This window comes from Lygodium microphyllum, chromosome 14 (genome assembly GCF_053477565.2).
Source record: "Lygodium microphyllum isolate KBCC chromosome 14, Lygodium_microphyllum_v1.1.10, whole genome shotgun sequence".
NCBI lineage: Eukaryota > Viridiplantae > Streptophyta > Polypodiopsida > Schizaeales > Lygodiaceae > Lygodium > Lygodium microphyllum.
The window spans coordinates 62,678,920-62,698,297 of record NC_141148.1 but is presented as its reverse complement, the minus strand read 5'-3'; the positions used below and the strand labels follow the sequence as shown (position 1 = coordinate 62,698,297).

Sequence of the window (19,378 nt, the reverse complement as noted above, 5' to 3'; positions counted from 1 at the left end):
TTGTTACACCTGGAGTAAGGAAGACCAGGGATGTTTTGAGAGCACCTGGGAGTGAACCTATTTTGCACAGGTCTACCAGAGCTAGGTATCCTGTGGATAGGCTGAAATATGATGGATTTACAGCCATTCACTATGCATATATGGTCAAAGTGATACAGGAACCAGAACCCACTTCTTTTGAGCAAGCCATGGGAAAAGAAAAATGGGAGAAAGCCATGGATGAAGAAATGGATGCCTTGGAAGCAAATTCTACATGGGAGTTGGTATGTTTGCCTAAAGGTAAAAATGCAATTGGCTGTAAGTGGGCTTATAAGGTGAAGCACAATGCAGATGGTTCTGTGAACAGATACAAGGCAAGATTAGTAGTCAGGGGGTATGCACAAACATATGGCATTGACTATGAAGAAACATTCAGTCCGGTTGCAAGGATGGCAACCGTAAGAGCAGTCATTGCTATGGCTGCATCAAAGGGATGGCCTTTACATCAGATGGATGTAAAGAATGCCTTTTTGCATGGTGATTTGCAAGAAGAGGTCTATATGGAGCAGCCACCAGGTTCTGTGCATGCTGTTCATCCTGAGTTAGTTTGCAGGTTGAAGAAAGCATTGTATGGCTTGAAGCAAGCACCTAGAGCATGGTCTGACAAGACAGGTCAATATCTTGTCACTATTGGCTTTCAGATTTCCAAGGCAGACTTCTCACTTTATGTGAGAAAAACAGAGAAATGTATTATGCTACTTGTCATTTATGTTGATGATTTGATTATGACAGGTGACAGTGATGAATATATCCTTCATGTGAAAATGCTATTGAAGCAGAAGTTTGAGATGAAGGATTTGGGAGAGCTGCGTTATTTCTTGGACATTGAGGTGATTAGATCACCAAGTGGGATACAGCTCTTGTAGAGGCAGTATGGATTGGACATGCTGTCCCAATATGGGATGACAGGCTGTAAGCCTATTTCAGTTCCTTTGGAGCAGAATGTGAAGCTGAGCGCAGATGCAGGTGAGCTTCTGGAAGATCCTACTATGTACAGACGCATAGTAGGAAGTTTGATGTATATGACTATTACCAGGCCAGATTTGAGCTATGCTGTTGGATTGGTAAGTCAGTTTATGCAAGCTCCAAGGAAACCGCATTTGGATGAGGCTAGACGCATACTCAGGTATGTGAAGTCCACATTGCAGTATGGACTATTTTATGAGACAGGGGTTCAGATACAGCTGCATGGATACACTGATGCTGATTGGGCTGGTAGTATTTCTGATAGACGATCTACCAGTGGATATGTGTTCTCTTTTGGGAGTGCTGTAGTCACTTGGAGCAGCAAGAAACAGCCTACAGTTGCCTTGTCGAGCACAGAGGCTGAGTACAGGGGTGCAGCAATGGCTGCATGTGAGGTAGCTTGGTTGCATAAGCTACTTTATGATATGCATCAACCTACAGATGGGCTAGTTGTCATTTATTGTGACAACATGAGCCTTGGCAAATAACCCAGTCTATCATGCTAGAACAAAGCACATTGAGGTGCATTATCACTATGTGCGGGAGAGGGTTTTACTAGATCTTATTGATCTAGTTTATGTCAGCACAGAGGATCAGGTAGCTGACATATTTACGAAGGCATTGGGCGCAGAGAAGCTGCGCAAGTTCAGAGACCTGCTTGGTGTGCAGGAATTGGGATTGAGCTCGAGGGGGAGTGTTGAGATATCGAGCTCCACTCGTGATATGCCAGGGTGACCGTTGTGCATTTATGTCACCGACTTGTCAGTTGTAGATGTGGTTGGTACACCGCCCATGAATAATAGCTACATGATAGCTATCCTTATCTACTCTAGTTCGTGGCTCAGTTAGTATGCCACCTTAGTTAGTTGAGTTTGGTTTGAGACCCATATATAGGGATGTTCTATTTCCTTGTACTTGAGTTCTTTTTGGCTTACACAACTAAGAAGAGGAAAATTGTTTTTCAGCCTCCACCTCTGTGTGTATTCTCCCATTGTGCAAGCAAGAAAGCTACAAGTGAGACTCCTTCCTTCTCTCCCACAATCTTGACAAGAGAGAGAGAGAGAGAGAGAGTAGGAGAATAAGAGTAAAGAAGAAGAAGAGGAGAAGAGAGAGAAAGAGTAGGAGGATAAGAGAAAAGAAGAGGAAGAGAGAGAGAGAGAGAAAGAAGGAGAGGGAGTGAGAGTTGGTGAGTAACTTCAAGGAGCCACACCCAAACCACCCCCCCTCGGCGAAGGACCCCATCCAGAGATCTTTCCTACCCGAACCTGTCGTCCCGAAAACCATTAAGGTCCGGACTGTCCAATCTCCGTGAGGCGAATGGCTCCCAAGAAGAAAGTCGCAGGAAGCGTAGGTGCCAAAGCTACCGGTAATGCTGGGGACGCGAGCGAAGCGACCAATGCAACAAACACGAAACCACACCTAGGTTCTAAGTTTTAAAATTAAGTAGATATTATTTCTCGTGGAAGAGATGAAAGGGTTGGTGACGTGCATGGAACAAGAATGAGTCTTAGGGTTTTTGTTTACTCTAAGCACTAAGTTGCATGCGTGAAACGGTAGAGTATGGAATTCACATAAGATTATATGCATGAAATGATAGCTTTTATGCACATAAAATGATAAGGCCTTCGCATTACTTCACATAAAATAATAGCTTTTAACCCAGTTTAGTGCATCAATAGTCATTTAGAATTCACGTTTCGCAAACATGATTTAAAAAAACACATGAAATGATAGTTTTCGATGGATAGAGACCTGGACCTTCATGAGATCCGATGCATTAGGAATAAGTATAATTGCCTGCGAATTGTTTTATCAATCTTGCCGTAGACTATCGCAAATGGATATGCTCCTAGCTTAATTGAAGCTGGTGATCTAACCCTAAATTGATTGTTGACCCAAGTTATGCTTGGCAGTTTGAAAAGGTTGTAAATCCCTTAAGCAAGTGTTTTGATACATCCAGTTAAAATTCTGATTATGCATGCAATGGGATTGCAATGCCTTGAAGCAAGAGGTTGTGCATTCAACTATTTGTTAATGTGGTTTTGGATGTTAACCCAAGTGGGGAGTGTTTGATAATTTCATGGCCGGGTTTGAGATGACTGATTGCCATGGAAACGAAAGGGATGTTTTCCCTAGTGATTATTATTAAGCTGGTTGCTTTAGCTACGGTTGATTTCCTAAAGGGATAATTAAGGAAGGATGGCGCTACCCCCTGCGAGCCGCCAAACCCTAACCAAGGGGGTTATGAATTCGCGGCAGGAATGTGGACCGAACCCACCATGAGATGTCTCTCCATGGAAATCACTTGGCGTAGAGGACGCTTGGGTGCTAGTGGGGGCTTTGGCCATAAATCCCAATGTCTCCGGGCCCTAGACAAGTGTTCTACGTGACTCGAGATGGGATCTCAAGGCCTTGATACTAGTTACAAGGTGGAATCTTGGTAGGATAAACCTTCGGGTTTTATTGCCGGGAGATGGAAGGATTTTTTTGCAGAGGCAAAAAGGAACACTTAATTCTCCTATATGGGCAGGAGACAAACATTATTTTGAAGATAAGTTAAGGAAGTGTTTGATCTTGTTTTATCTTGTCTTCATGTCAGTGCCCTAAATTACATAAAGGAACCTGTGATTAACGAGATAATTAAGGAAGCTGCTTTTATGTGTCAACATAATGTGATAGGTAATTAGATAACTAAAACAACCCCCGAGGGAAGCGTGGTGGATGTGACCAATGGGTCTATCCTACAGAAGGCTGGTCTCGGTTAGCCGAGAGCTTTTCTCAAAGGAAATGTTAACGAGAAACGTTAGGACAAGTCGAAATTCAGGTCGATCCTAGTGGGAATGGTCGGATAAGTTCCATTATGGGGTAGAATCGAGAGACCCTAGTTGGCAAACCCCGTGTCATTCCTTGTGAGTGCCGATCGGCGTCTTCTAGATATATCTCTCAATGGGCTGCTAAGACGTATCCTGGGAATTGAGAAGCAGGCATGTTACATGCAAACCCTAATATAACCTATTTTGATAAGCCACATTAAAGCTTAGTTCAAGCTCCCCAACCTTTGAAATCTCAACTCTCAGGAACTCCTTCAACCATTCTTGGACACACTTACCCTAATTGAAGACATGGAGCTTAGATGCATGTATTTCTTATGGGCAGCCATGAAAGCTCCACTAAAAGCTTTCATTTACTAAAGAGAAAGCTTAGGAACAAGCATAGGAGTCCCCACAATTAGAGGAAGTACCAAGCTCTTGAAGACTGTACCCATTGGACTTCTTTGACTACTCAAGTTGACTTAATGGAGAACTTGAATCATTGTGGAATCATGCTTCATCCATCTACTTCAAGCACTAAATAGATATGTTAATTCAATATTAATCTCTCATTGTAATCCACTTGTTGAGCTTAGTTCTTTTGTTGGAGAGATTAAGGATGCATATTGCCCACATTGAAGGGTGGTTCATTGAATGCATGCTACTCACATGGAATCAATAGCCTAATTACTTCCCATTTGCTTTCCAATACATCATGTTAACTCTTTTTCATTGATTATTGCTAACTCTAATACTTGGCTATCAATCACGTGTGTATTGAATTGATCCTAAGTGGATAACGAGCCATTGTAAAAGGGTAAGTGGTAGCAACAAGTGAGTACTAGACTGCCAAGGTAAAGTTATTGTTCAATCAGTATATCTCATGAAAAGGACCAATGTCTATTTTCCAATGCATCCATTGTAATGAAGCTAACCTAACTAGCCTAAATTGGCCTAGCTCCATGTCCAACCACGGATAAAGAAACAAGAAATCAATAAGAGAAACTGAAAATGGAAAGAGACTAACCTTCATTAACATGGCAAGCTGCCATATCTGAAAATGGAATACAAGAAAGAAAATTCTCTAGAACAAGATGTCTTCCAATGATCAAGTGATAATGCACATTTGGCTGGCTTCCATTTTATAAGTAAACCCTAGCTAATCCCTTACTAACCCTAATTAGAGTTTCTTTACACATGTATGCCTTGATTCATAAAGGTATTTACAAAGGAAAAATAGGGGGGCAAAATTTCCTACATGACAAACCATCCCCTCTTGAAGAACTTCTTTGTCCTCAAAGCTGAAATTACATTGAATACAAGGATGGAAGCATGTAAGAAAGTAGAGTAGAGGCTACGTAATCCATGATAAACTCCAAAAGTGTATCTTCAATAAATGGTCTTTATAGGATAGGAGTAAGTGTCATGAAATAGAGAGCAGGGCTGAATAGGGTAGCTGAAGTAAAATGCCCATAACTTCTGGCTGAAGTGTCCAAATTCAATGTTTGAGGTGTAGATTCAAAATATGTAACCAAGGCATCAACCTATACCATCAAACCCATATTTTGATTATGTTAGGGCAATTTAATTCATCACCAAATTTCTATACAGCAAGTTGTCTCCTGTTCCAAGACACATGAAATCATCCCAAAATCAACCCGGATCATAAAGAATCCTCAAAAAATGGTTGCCGTCCATCAAAGCACTACTAACCTCACCCGAATAAAATGAAAAACCATCATCAAAGCTTTCATAAGTGAGGTATTCTACATAAAAGTTATTATCACCTCCAGGATCAAAAGGATGTGATAAATCTTGTCCATAATCCATAGGTGCATTCATGTAAATCCCTCGATCATATGGGAATGAAAGATCATTAGCATTGTCGTCAACACCTCCATAATGCAAAGTATCATCCCCATAATCATGAAGAAAGCCTACTGAATCATTATCATAATCAATAGGCTATTGAAAGTCATCATCCACATGAGGTATGAGCTATTGAAAATCATAATGTAATGATTCCATATGTTCAATGCTTGTTTGGTCAGTTGAATCTTCTTCAGCCCTTTCATCTTCAGCATTAGATTCATTGTCATATGCATAATCTTGGTTGATTGGATAGTCCTCTTGATCCTCACTGACATATACATGCTCTTGTTTTTCATTTACAATTGCATCTCTTGGTTCTTCATCTTGGTCACTAAAAACATTTTCTTCTTCTTGTTCTTCTATACGTGATTGCTCATCAACTACATGTGTTACATGTATGGCATTTAGAGAAATTTGCCCTTGCTGCCCAATCACATCTTCAACCCGATTTTCACAATAGGCATCATCTTCTTGCTGCCCATGACTATCATGTCCTTGCCTCACATATACATCTTCCATTGGGTCTTCCAAGACAAGGGCTGTAGAAAAATGTTTATTCCTGTAATAACCCTCATGATGAGGTGACCAATGCTCATTACACTTGTAGCATATCAGCTCCCTTTGCATTTCCATCAGTTGTTGATGTGGAATAATCTTTCTTCCAATGTCATGAGGAGTATGGAACTCAAGAACAACTGATACATTAATATGATTTGCCTAAGAATGTCCTTCTCAATGCATTTATAACATAGGCCCTTAGAAGTTATGATGTCCAAGATACAACTTAACAAGTGGATGCCATGTACACCACTGAAAGAAAATTGACGGACATTTTCACCATCTATCAAATGATAACCATAATCATGAGCTTGTTGTCCATGGTTTACCGCATAAGGCTGCACATAAGCATTTCCAATCCTTTGTGGCTAATGATAAAATGCTTGTGGCTGAAAAGAAGAAGAATCCATAACGTAGGCATACTCATATAGTTCTTGTCTATGCATAGGGATATGAATTTCTATAGGAGCATTTGATTGTAGCTGTTGCCCACTCATTGGATGAAGGCAAGATTGATTTGAATGGAGGATTTCTCCAAATGGTTCATAAACGTGACTATGATTAACATGTTGCTACCCAAAAGAAATAGGGTCTGAATTGGCATAATCATCATGCTCATAACCATAAAACGAATGTTGCTTATAAGAACTATGCCCATACATTCCATCTTGTGCTACATATTCATGTCTAATCATACCACTATAATCGAATCCATAACCATTCATTGGAGTAGCAAATGATCCCAACATATGCTATCCATAGACATTACTTCTACTTACATTAAAGTCTCCACATGCATGAGTTTGAAGGTGCCCGAGATTGCTACATAAGGTACAAGCACCATTTTGTCCATAAGACCCAAGACATGCATGATTTTCCATGCAATCATTAAAATTTTGATGTCTGTCACCCTTGTGGTACATGCTGTCCATAGTGACCTACTGGTACAAAATCAACTCTATCTTGAAAAATATGAGTTCAAATAAGGTGTATGATAGCTTGACCTAGAGCTTAGGATGTCTATCATCAAGTAGAAACCCTGGTTTGAATTTAGGAGTCGCAATACCTCTCTCTATTTAAGAATTTCAAGAACTATCCCATAGTAAACTTCTAGTAAGCTGTTGGAACAAAATAGGCTCTAACTTGAGAAATATGTATCCAAATGAAGCATTTGTTAGCTCCAGTCTGTCTAGTATCAAGCATAGTTGCCCCTTTGTTGTTAGAATGATGCTACTAATTTCTTTAGCAATTTTTCCAAATATGTCCCTATTTGGACTGCACCCTATTTATGCCCTGTTGCAAATTTTTTTGGTACTTCTTATCCAATTTGAGCTAATACCCAATACCAAGTCACTTCAGTGAGAGGAGGGAGCTGTAGAATGTTGAAGTAGGTGGAAACATCCCTTGCAATATCCAAGATTGAAGCAATTATTTCTTATGTGAAAACCAAAGAGATAGGCAATATGAAATCAAGTCAAGATTTAGTGCTAATGATACCCATTGACCATAAGAATGCCAATGAACATTTATGTCATGTCAACCCCATTGCATGACACCTTTTCCCATTCATTCATGTGCCAAGATACATACATTTGCACTAGTATCCAAAGTCATATACATGGCTTAGCATTCCATAAGCATACACGTGACCAATATGCTGTAGCCAAGATGATACATTGCCTTCCAACTACATTGTCAAGTACCCATGTAACATTTGCTTTACGAAACATGTGCATTATTGATACAAGTCATCCGAGTCATAAACTAAGTCAATAGATCATATTTTCATGATCCCCAGTCATATTCCAAGTCATATATGATTCCCATAACTTGCACTTGCTTCAATGACAAGTTCCACACAAGATTCTTGTTAATCTAACATGAGATGCAATGGATAGGAATTGGAAAGATTTACATGAAGTGCATTGCTAAAAAGGGTGAATAATATGAAAGAGGAATGGGATAGGGCAATACTCAAAGCAATAACTCATTGCTCATTACTCATTCCTTACCATTCTTTTCATATATTTTTTTCATGGGAACATAGCAGTGCTAAAATCCAAGGTTAGGCAAGTGAGAATGACGCATTACAATGGATTTAGGTTATTAGAACTCAAAGGTAATACTCAATTGAAACAGGGGAAGATCTAGGTATTAAAGATAGGCTTCAAGATCAATGAATTAGGATTGAAATACACTATTTCTTCTCCATTTCATCATGATAGTGATGGCTGAGAAACAAAAGGTAATCAATAGGAGACCAAGAATGATCAATAAGTACCTTGAATGGTTGATGAAGAGGAGAAGAGCATTGGTGTATGCTTCAAACCTTTCACATAGACTTGTGGAATGTGCCTTCAGCTTGCAAAGGTCCAAGAATCTTCAAATTTAGCTCTCCAATGATAATGTCTAGCTTCTTGATCAAGATTCTTGATGAAGAGTGCTCCCATGAATTCTTGCATCTTGGAGATCTCATCACAAATTTGTTTTCAACATCATAAAAAATATTTTTACCATACAGTGATTTGATAAGGAGTGGCCATATAATTGAATTTAGACCGCAATGTAAGATATATCATCCTTGCTCTTTCACACAAGAGAAACTTCTATAAGCTTTTTAGCTACTGCTTTAGGATCCTTTACCTTTCGGATTAGATTGACGGCTTCTCAATTTTCCATAACCTTCCATAATCCATCACTTGCCAAAATAAGAAACTCATCAGTCTCATCAAGTTTCATGTTGTGAACATCTGGATTTGGAATTGTTGTAACAAAACCTCCCTTGTTTTCAACGATTCTTCTTTTTGTCTTCATGATCCATTGAAAGCTTAATTGCATCTCCAGCTTTGTACCTCCAGCTCTAGAATCACCCACATTCACAACAATGAACCTTCAACCATTAACAAGGATGGAAGTAGCAACTGTTGATCCACCAAACCCCAGATTAGGAGCTTTCTATAGAATGACTTGATTCGTGATTTCCTAGGCTTTGCAGATAGCTATCGTTGGATTCTTTACAAACTCAGGCTGTGATATTATATTATCAAAGAGGTGACTCTGCAAGTAATGAGGTACATCACATCCAAGATGAATGATCCTTGCTCTTGAGCTTGACCTGCAACCATCGTTAGATGCATTCAAATGATCACCAATAGACGATGTCTTGTTTGACTGAGTTGTCATTCCTTCCCCCAGCATTTGACATCACTAGTTGCCCGGTTGTACCAATGATGTGCAAATCTCCATATCTCAATGCCTTCAACTTTCATGAGCATGGATGATCATGAGCTACTTCAGGATGGTAATTCAAAAACGTATGCCTATAGAATGGCATGCCCTTGGTCTATGAAAATATTGCCAAGATAGTTCTTGCAAAGCTACAAAATGGGACTTTTGCAAAAGGATTGTGAGAGTCTCAACCTTTGAGGGAATATTTTTGATGGTTGCTCGCTATCCACAAACTTCTCAAAATAGGCATTCAATTGTGAGACTCAATAGTTGCATCATCCCGTACAACTGATGGCAAGGAATGATGGTCGTGGATAAGATGGTATTTCTACATCTCGCCATAATTAGAGCCTTGCTGTGATCTAAGGCTGGCTTTAATTCCTTCATTTTCATGATTATGATCTAGCTGGGGAGGTCATTTTCATGGAAGATCTGGTTACAAGCATCATTTCTGTGTAACTAGAGTTGAAGACACAGTTACATGGTTTGGTTTCTTCTTGACAGTGACTAGACAGGTTGTACTACTTCAAACTATGGTTATTTTAGTGTTTCTTGACAGAGATACGGGGGCAAGCTAGAGGTTCATAATTACTTTGATAGATCATCATCAAATTTTACTCCATTTTGAAAGCATATGGACCAAAAGAGGGTCAGACATAGCTGGAGGACACTTAAACCATGGTTATTTTTGAGAAGGAAGGACTTTCTTCTAGAATCAATCTTTCTCTCTCCTGTCTCAAGCTCACTTCATACTACATAGTCAATCTCTTGCTAAAATCTTCCAACCATGACTCTTTTAAAATCTTCCAACCATGACTCTTCCAACCACAATGGACTCCATAACTTGGTTCTTGACCTCTTGAGCAACCTGTAGAATAGTGATTTGGCTCTATTAGCCTTCCTATTACTCTCTTCATCACGTTTAGGACAACAGCGTGAATTGCACCTATTATGAAACTTGCCATATCCTTGATCATAGATGAGCTCTATTGTTCAAATGCTCCATGTTTGGTGAAGTAGGAGAGGTCGAGGCTATCGAAGAAGTTGCTGAAGAAGGAGAAGCAACATAGGATGGATAACGGTCTCTATGCATTCTTTGGTCTGTGATAATAGCAATCGTTTTCTATATTTTTATTTCCCTCTTTTTAAGCATCGTTTTCTTCTTCTTCTTTAATGAAGCTAACCTATCTAGCCTACACTAGCCTAGATCCATGTCCAACCATGGATAAAGAAATAAGAAATCAACAAGAAAAACTGAAAATGGAAAGAGACTAACCTTCATTAACATGGCAAGCTACCATAGCTAAAAGTGATTACAAGAAATAAAGTTCCCGAGAACAAGATGTCTTCCAATGATTAAGTGATAATGCTACATTTGGCTGGCTTCGATTTTATAGGTAAACCCTAGCTAATCTCTAACTAACCCTAATTAAGGTTTCTTTACACATGTATTCCTTGGTTCATAAAGGTATTTACAAAGGCAAAATAGGGGGAAAAATTTTCCTACATGACACTCATGCTGGTTGAATAATTAAAAATGTTTTCTATTATACTTTGGCTAAGGAAAAAGGGTGATGCTAGGAGAGGTGATAAGGCAAAAGAGAGGTGATCCTCCCTTATCACTTAAGACCTTGAAGGGATGTATAGCCTAGCCCAGGGGAAACTTTTTCCACCTCTTAATGATTTAAATCCCAATACTTGTATGCCAATGCAGGTATACTCCATGGTCACCCCATTCTCAATGGGATACCCCCTGATTTGACACAATCTAATTGATCGAGATACCCATGTATGACACTTGACATGTATGCAATCAATGCAATATATATCACATTGAGGTTTCCTTATGAAATAATGGCAAAGAAAATGGATGCTTAAATGTACTTGGAATCATGCTCAATATGCTTAGTGCTTAGATGTACTTGGAATCATGCTCAATATGCTTAGTGCTTAGATGTACTTGGAATCATGCTCAATATGCTTAGTGCTTAGATGTACTTGGAATCATGCTCAATATGCTTAGGATGTTGGTTACTATGATTCTTAGGCTCAATCCTCCATGAGCCATTTATATGGTGCATGTTGGAATTGGGACAGATAGTGTTGTAGTCACATGCAATCAAGAATAGTCACCAAAAGCTTACTGTAGTAAATTATATATTGCATCTAGGAGCAAACTCTAGCTCATCTCTAAGAGGGCTTTGTATCTTTTATTTGAATAAAAAATATTCCTAATTAGAGATATAGTTTGAAAGATATGGCCATTTTTGTGCATCGAGGTCAAAAGGCTTTATAGTTCATCTCAAAGAGGGATATTTTCCTTTTTATTTGAATCAAAAATCTCCTCAATCAAAGTTTCCTACTAGAATTTATGCTCATTTGAGTGATAGTGGGTCCTATGGACTATACTCAAATGGCATGACAAAAAGGCAAAGGCAAGGCCCATGAGGAGGCCCAAAGAGAAATTAGGCACTCCAAAGCCTCAATGAATGAATAACTTTTCTTAGAGATTTTAATAGTGACATGCAAGAGAAAGTGCTTGATATGGACCCTTATAGCATGCTCAATTGCACCCTTTGTCAGCATGAGATCTACCACCATATGGAAAGGCACAATGATATGGTTGCCAATCATCATTAGATGCTCTCAAAAATAGATATTGCCATTGACAAATGGCCCTTTCCAACTCTTGGACTCAATAGATAATATAACACCTCACTACCCCTCTAGCCCAATTGGACACCACCCAACATAAGACAAGGCAAATGAGTCCAAGTGCGAATCATAATGGCCTCCACCATTGGATCTGCTTCATGTACCATAGGGTATTGGAAGAATGGACCTCCAAATTAAAGTCCTACTTCAATATTTACCCATGCATTGATGATTAGAAAATTCTCTTTGCTTCTCTCCATCTAGAGATATTTGTCCACACATGGTGTTGCTATATCAACCATGAGAATCATCAATTCATTGATTGGGAAGACTTTAAGATGCATGTGGTTCCTATCTTTCTATCCCTAGAGGAAAAAGATCAGTTGGCAAGACAATGGTATCAACTTGACCAAAATGATCTCATAGTACGAGAGTATACCAATTAGTTCATGAGCCTGACCATGTGTGTTGAAATTGTTAATGATGATGAAAAATTGCACAAGTATATCTATGGTTTTGAGAAATGTGCAATCACATCCACCATAGCCTCTACAAATAAGGCAAAGAAACATACATCAAATAAAGCCTTAGACTAGGTCATGTATGCACAGTTTATTAAAACCACGATTGTTGAATACTATGGTCCCTTTCCACCTATTTCCACCTACCAATACCAACTACTTTAATCCTATAAAAGGCACTCATCCCCACACTCATTCTATCAGTCATTATCAATAAGTTGTACTTGCATTATGCTTGGATAATATTAGTTGTTCTTCCTTGTCAATGCTTCTGCCTCATTATGATTGTCTATTTGCTCATCATTGATCCTCCATAGCATGCATTCTTAGTATTTTAACATGGCATTAGAGTAGGTTTTAAGTTAGTGAGTCATGAGGCCACTAATTGAGTCATTCTAGTTTGAATTTCTGGCTCCCTCCACTTTTCCTTAGATCTCTCACCTACCTCCATAACTACCCACCTTCAGTTGAGGACTTAAAGATCTCAATCCAAGCCATTTCAACTCGTTTTTTCTTCTAGGGAAATACTCCCTAAATCAGGGCGCTCCTGCTCATCATGTCAAACCTCAAGATTGTTGACTCCACGCTCTAGCATTGAGCCATCACTTAGTTGCTGCTGTTTTCTGCACCCTCTACTGTTCGTATGCTCCATTCCACCTCTACAAATCACGATGCTGATGAGCATCATAGGGCTTTGATAGCATACTTCCTAAGCTTTATTTCTATCAAGAAAGTTTTGGAAATTATCAAGTATTCAGTTCATAGGGGGTGAAAACCAGGCTGCCCCCTGAAACCCTAATGTAGACTCCATAGCCATCAACCTTAAAGCTCAATTTTTTCTTCATTTTCATACTTCCTTTGGCTCACTAACGTCATTGACCCTCTAATCTACTTAGCATTGATTTACTAGCTAATTTACCACTTCGAATCAACAAGAAGAAGAGTCAACATCAAGTGCCAACTACATTGTATCTCTTAATACTAGTGTTGATTAACACTAATCCTCCTATGTCCTTTGACACACTCAAAATCAATACTTCTGTTGGACTATTTTCAGTTCTTTTTTGCAACTCCAGCATCAAATCAAGGAGGGGAAGACTCGAACTTGTAAGATCTTGAAGATTCCAACTTCAAGGGCATCATAGTCACTAAATCACCTGGTATATCTTGATACTAATCACCTAGTGCTTCCTAGCATTTGTGCTCAACTGAAATTTGAAGTGTTTTGGAGCTAATTTGCTAATGATCTTGCAATCTCAAAATGGGCAAGGGCTCACTGAATGTAACGTGTCCACCTGTTTGCTCGTAGGACATGTCTTAGCAGCCCATCGGAAAGAGAGTCTAGAAAGCTCCGCTCAGCACTCCCATGGAATGTTACGGGATTTGCGATCTAGGTCTTTCCGAGTTTGCTACGTAGTGGAAGTATTCTGTCCGTTCCCACTTAGGACCAACCTGAATCAGGGTTTTCCTAGTGGTCAAACTCCTAGAATGGCAGCTAGCGTCGAACCCCAAGCGAACTACTTTAAGCAGAAACGTCAGGGTCGAAGCGGATTCATACTGCACTTGGTTCAAGGAGAATGGGAAACGAGAGGGATGCAAAACTCGACCTCTCTACCCATAAGGCATAGTCCCATTCCGTTCTCCTAAAAAAGCATAAATCGGGATTCTAGTAACCTAGAATCTAGGTCAACGTTCCTTGCTATTCATTTCCTTTAAGGAAAGTTCCATGTTGTCCATTTCGCTTGAGAAAAGTTCCCAGCCAACCGGGACCACCCATCCGTAGGACAGACCCATGGCCACATCCACCGCACTTTCCTCAGGGTTGCTTTAGTTGTCTAATTACCTACCACACTTAGTTGGACACGCATAAAACAGCTTCCTTAATTAGCCAATTAGACACCGATTCCTTCACATAATCTTAGCACTTGACATAGAAAAACAGTTTCAAACAAGTTCCTTTACATCAATTGATCTTATTTATCTTTGGAATACATCCAGTCCGAAGGCTAATTCATAATCTGCCCGAAGGCAATCCATAATCCGCCCGAAGGCTATCCAGCAATCCACAGGGAATACTAATCCAAGACTCCACTCGTAGACTAGTATGCGGGCCTCGAGATCCAATCCCGAGTCGTGTTAGCCTCTTGTGCAGGGCCCGGAAGGCAAGGGATTTACGGCCAGAGCCCCCTGGCACCCAAGCATCCTCCTGCTCCAAGTAGCGCCCAACAGAGAGACCTCTTGCGACGGGTTCGGTCCACGTTCCCGGCGTGGCTAACAACCCCCTTGGTTAGGGTCAGGCAGACAGTTGGGGGTAACTGATGCTGCCTCTCCCTTTAGGTCTTCAACCTGAAGCATTAATTATCTTTCCATCTTTAGTTCCTTGAGCAAACAATGCAAACAGTGCTCCTAAACTATTACAAACATAATCAATCCAGTGGTCGTTTATTTGGCCAATTGCTAAGGATTAAATCCTTTTCTTCGAATGCATCCAGCTTCGATCCGGGATCAATTGCGACTTGGCAAGACCCCCAAGGGTTTGCTTGTTTACCCTTTTGTCCTTGGGTTAGGGTCACACCCTGTCAATCCAAATTAACCAACACCTTAGGTTTCTTAAGACAAAAAAATCATGGCGACCATGTCGCTCTATCTTGATTGATCCTTTGCTTACTAAGCAATACATAACTTCCCTTAACTTGGCAAATCAGCCCAAGAAAGGTGATGTAACAGGATGTCTAGTCATCCTCTTGCAAGTTAGATTTGTGCTAGAACCTGCCAACCTTATTCCAAGGAGTGGCAATTTTTATCTTGTGGATAGACCACAAAGCCATGTGACGTTGCAACTTGTTGCACAAGTGTTGCATCTATCTCATGGAATCATTTCACCTGTCGAACGGCGTTTCTTGGTCAAGGAATTTTGTTTAGACAAGATGTAGGATTTAGGGTGTCTTCTTACCCAACCCAACCCTAATTGTACTAGGCCGACAACATTTGGTCCTAGGGTATATTGAGTGGGTGACGGGGGCCTCTAAAATCAGTGGTTAAGTGCAGGTTGTTGGATTCACCTGAAATAAAAAAGAGAGTGCACTACCTAGGGGTGTGCCTATCTCGGCGTGCCATCCATTGTGTCTGTGTCAGTGGAACTAGGAGTTGGGTCAAACCTGGGGTGTTATCCCACACTTGAGGACCCAATTCATATATGGGAAAAGTGTGGTTAGTGTAGCTTAGGGAGACATGTCTAACCATAGGTGAGTGTGACCTCCCTAGGTGTGTTCTACACCCCTTGATGTGCCCTAAGCATGAAGTGGGGGAAAAAGGGCTAGCTAGGGGGTTAGGGCCAACCAAGGCCATTGGACATGCCTAACTTGAGGACCCATAGGTGTAGCGATTGTGGCACTCATGAAGTGAGGTGTGTTTTTCCGCTTTCTATTTGATTTCCTTTTCTTTCCTTGCTTTTGTCTTTGTTTTTTATATTTTCTTTCTCTCTTTTTTTCTTGTTTCCTTTTTCTTTCCTTTTTTTCTTTTTCTCTCTTTTATTTTATTTTTTGAATGTGCACAAGGAACTAGTCCTCATATTCATGGTCGTGAGAGGAGGAGGATGGGGGCTTAAGTGATTTACTAAGGAAGTTCCTACCCTGCATATAATCCTTTAGATTCATACGTACATTGAAAGGAGCTATTGACAAAAATGGATGACTACACCTAGTGAATCGATTGTTTTTCATGTCCTCTAGTAAGGCCATGCAAAAGGATGGGAGGAGGGTGGCTCTCATCATGAACATGACCATAGAACAACTATATATGCAAACATTCAAATCAAAAAAAGGGGTGGTAGGCAGTATTCATGAGAGGTAGGTGATTGCTCAAGCAAAACTCAAAGTAGCCTAAGGTAGTTACAGGTTGTGATAAAAGCAGGATCGGAGCAGGAAGAGAATTCACTTAGGGAATGGGAGATGGAGGGTCCTAGGTTGTTTTTTGAGAATATAAGGGCTTCCTCTGGGGCTTAGTAGCATTTACATTGTATATTTTAGGGAAATTGTAATGACCATGGATGTCAAGGTTAAAGTCTACCCCTACCCTTCTTGGATATGACATGTATGTTGGATCATTTCTCTCCTTGGGTAGGGTGTTGCAAAATGACATGCATGCATCCACATTACTATCCCGAATTCTCTACTTCCACTTTGGCCGTGCCTTGTATCCTTTGATAGACTTGGGTACCTCCATGATCTTGTCTTCCCAATAATCCTATGCCTCTATCCCCAACAACATTGGATTCTTCTCTTTTTCTATGCTCCACCGATCCTCAAGCCTTCTACCCATGCTTATCGCTTCCTCTACCACTTTAGGGGATAACACTTAGCTCAGTGTGGGTGGGTATTGGAAGGTAGATTTGAAGGTCTTGCACTTGTTTTCCCATTTTTCACACACTACGGGTTCCAGGTTTCAATTGACCGAAAAACATTCTTCTTTTTTCAAGATGGGAACTTCGAGGATTGATAGGGATCGTGCCCTTAGTCTTCTTCGTGTGCTTGCTCCAACATCTTATTCCTTCTTTTTCTGACTCCTCTTTTCTTTCCACCATTGCATTCTGTGGTGGCACTTCTTGTTGAGCTTCTGGTCTTGGAGAGGCTGGTTGGGGGACTTGTTCCTCATCTTGCTATCTCACTTCAAAATCCTACCCCACTTTAGGTAAGTGGCACATGTTGCTCTTCTTCTCTCACACTGGCTCTTGTGGTCCCTACTCCTCCGCATACCTAATCCATTCCATCTCTTGGACTATTAGTCCTACTCTTAGTAGGTACTCCCTTTGCTCTCATGGGCTTACGTTTGATTTTGCTTCATGATCTTGGACACACATGCCATGCCTTATGGCCCTACGGGTGATCTCTAGCTTCTTCTTTAAGGTTTCAATGGTCTCCTCCTCTTCTAGATACATGAGATCTAAGATGGCATCGAGGAAGGCACATTGCTGGGCTTCCATGCTCATCTTCATGGCCTTTGTTGCCCTACTTTTTGCCAACACATTGTTCAAAACCTTGTTCCCTTTAGCATGGGCTAGATGGCCTCCTAGTTCTCTCACTCTTCCCTCAATTTTGACAACCCATTCCTTTGCTTTTTGCTTCATTTCCTCTAGTTTTCCATTTTTCCTTCGTGCGAAGGCTACCATCCTTGGATCCATCTCTTTTCACTTCTGGATTGTTTCTTCTTTCTCCTTCTCCATGTGCTTAATCTCCCTCTCTAGCCTTCCCTAGTCTTCCGGATTTTCCAATAACCTATACTCCATTCTCTCCATGTCTCTTTGATGCTCTTCCTCTCTTTGAGTTTTTTTAAAAATTAGGCACCTCCAATTTATATGTTGCCTATTCTATCCTCTTCAACTACTCTCTCAATTCTTCATGTTGCATGAGGATGAGCATGTACTCCCTTTGCAATCCTATTATTTTTTTGGTTGTTCTTCTATGAGCCTTCCTTGTCAATTATCTTCTTCTTTTTTTCTAGCCTTGAGTTCTTCCTTCAACTCTTGTAGATTTCTTCTTGGTATTCTACTAGCTAGTGAGTCCTTTCCAACTTGAAGGTTGCCAATTCTTCTCTTTTGGCTTCCAATTCTGCTATCACCATTTTCTTCTCTGGGCTTGCCATGTTCAGTTATGTGAGAAGCCCTTTGACACACTCGTCGTAGCCCATGGACGGTAGTAATGTTGTCGGTATGGTCATTATAGATGCCTCTATTCTCTGCCTCTTGGGGTCTTTCTTGGATTCAACATCTCTAGTTGCTAATCTCTTTGTCCTAGTTGTCGGAGCTCCCCCACTCAAATCTGGGGCTGTTTCTTGCACCTTATTCACTAGGTATTGGATCTAGGCCACCATGAGGTTGCTTGCATCCACTATGCTAGTGATGTTTTGGGTGGTTGTGGGAATTACAGGTTGGCACACTAGAGCAAGCGGGATTGGATAAAGTAGGCCCTTGCCTTTGCCTCTTCTACCATCAGTGGTGGCTCCATTTTTGGCACTCTAGTGTTGGTGCTTAGGCCTTCTTCCCTTGATGGACTCATTGCCCCTAACTCCTCCCTTGAGGGATCTTCCACTGAGATTTGGATGGCTCAAGCTAAATCTTCCTCTTTCTTCTTTAGTATCTCTTATGCCTCTGCCTTTTCTTTTCTCCTTCTCTCTTCTTGAGACCTTCTCGACTCGGCCTACACCATTTGTAATTCAGCCTTTTCTTCCTTGGTCATTCTTTCCCTAGTCTCTTGCTGCCACCGCTTTTGAGGGGTTATCTTCTTTGGCCTCCTAGGCCCTCCTTGGCTAGATGGTGCCTCCAGCTCTTTTCTCTCCCTCACAATCCTCTCAGTCAATTGCTCCTACTCCTGGGGTGGCAACCTTTCAAGTGTCTCTCCCACTTCCTCTTCACCTTTCGCCTCTCGCACAACCTCTTGGATTATGCCGGTCAACACCCTACCAAACTGTATGATGGATACTTTTGTTGATGTTTTATTTCTTGTTGTCCCCACTATGGAAGTTGAAGACTCCCCACCCACTAGTTTTGTCCATGTAGCTAGTACCTTTGCCAAAGCTTTGATGGGTTTTTGCATGTAGCCATTCCAGTTTACCTCATCTAGAGATTTGCCTACAAGGATCTCTAATAGGGGCCCTTCAATTCTGCTCATCAGAGCATTGTACCTTTGGCTAGAGAAGAGGGTGTGGATCATCTTTGCTTGCAACTTGACTTTA

General features: G+C 40.7%; 1 pseudogene; it reads right to left on the bottom strand.

The window, feature by feature from the left end:
* Positions 1 to 8,798: 8,798 nt before the first annotated feature.
* LOC148025657 (putative protein phosphatase 2C 62 pseudogene) lies at positions 8,799 to 9,428 on the bottom strand (annotated as a pseudogene).
* Positions 9,429 to 19,378: the final 9,950 nt, after the last annotated feature.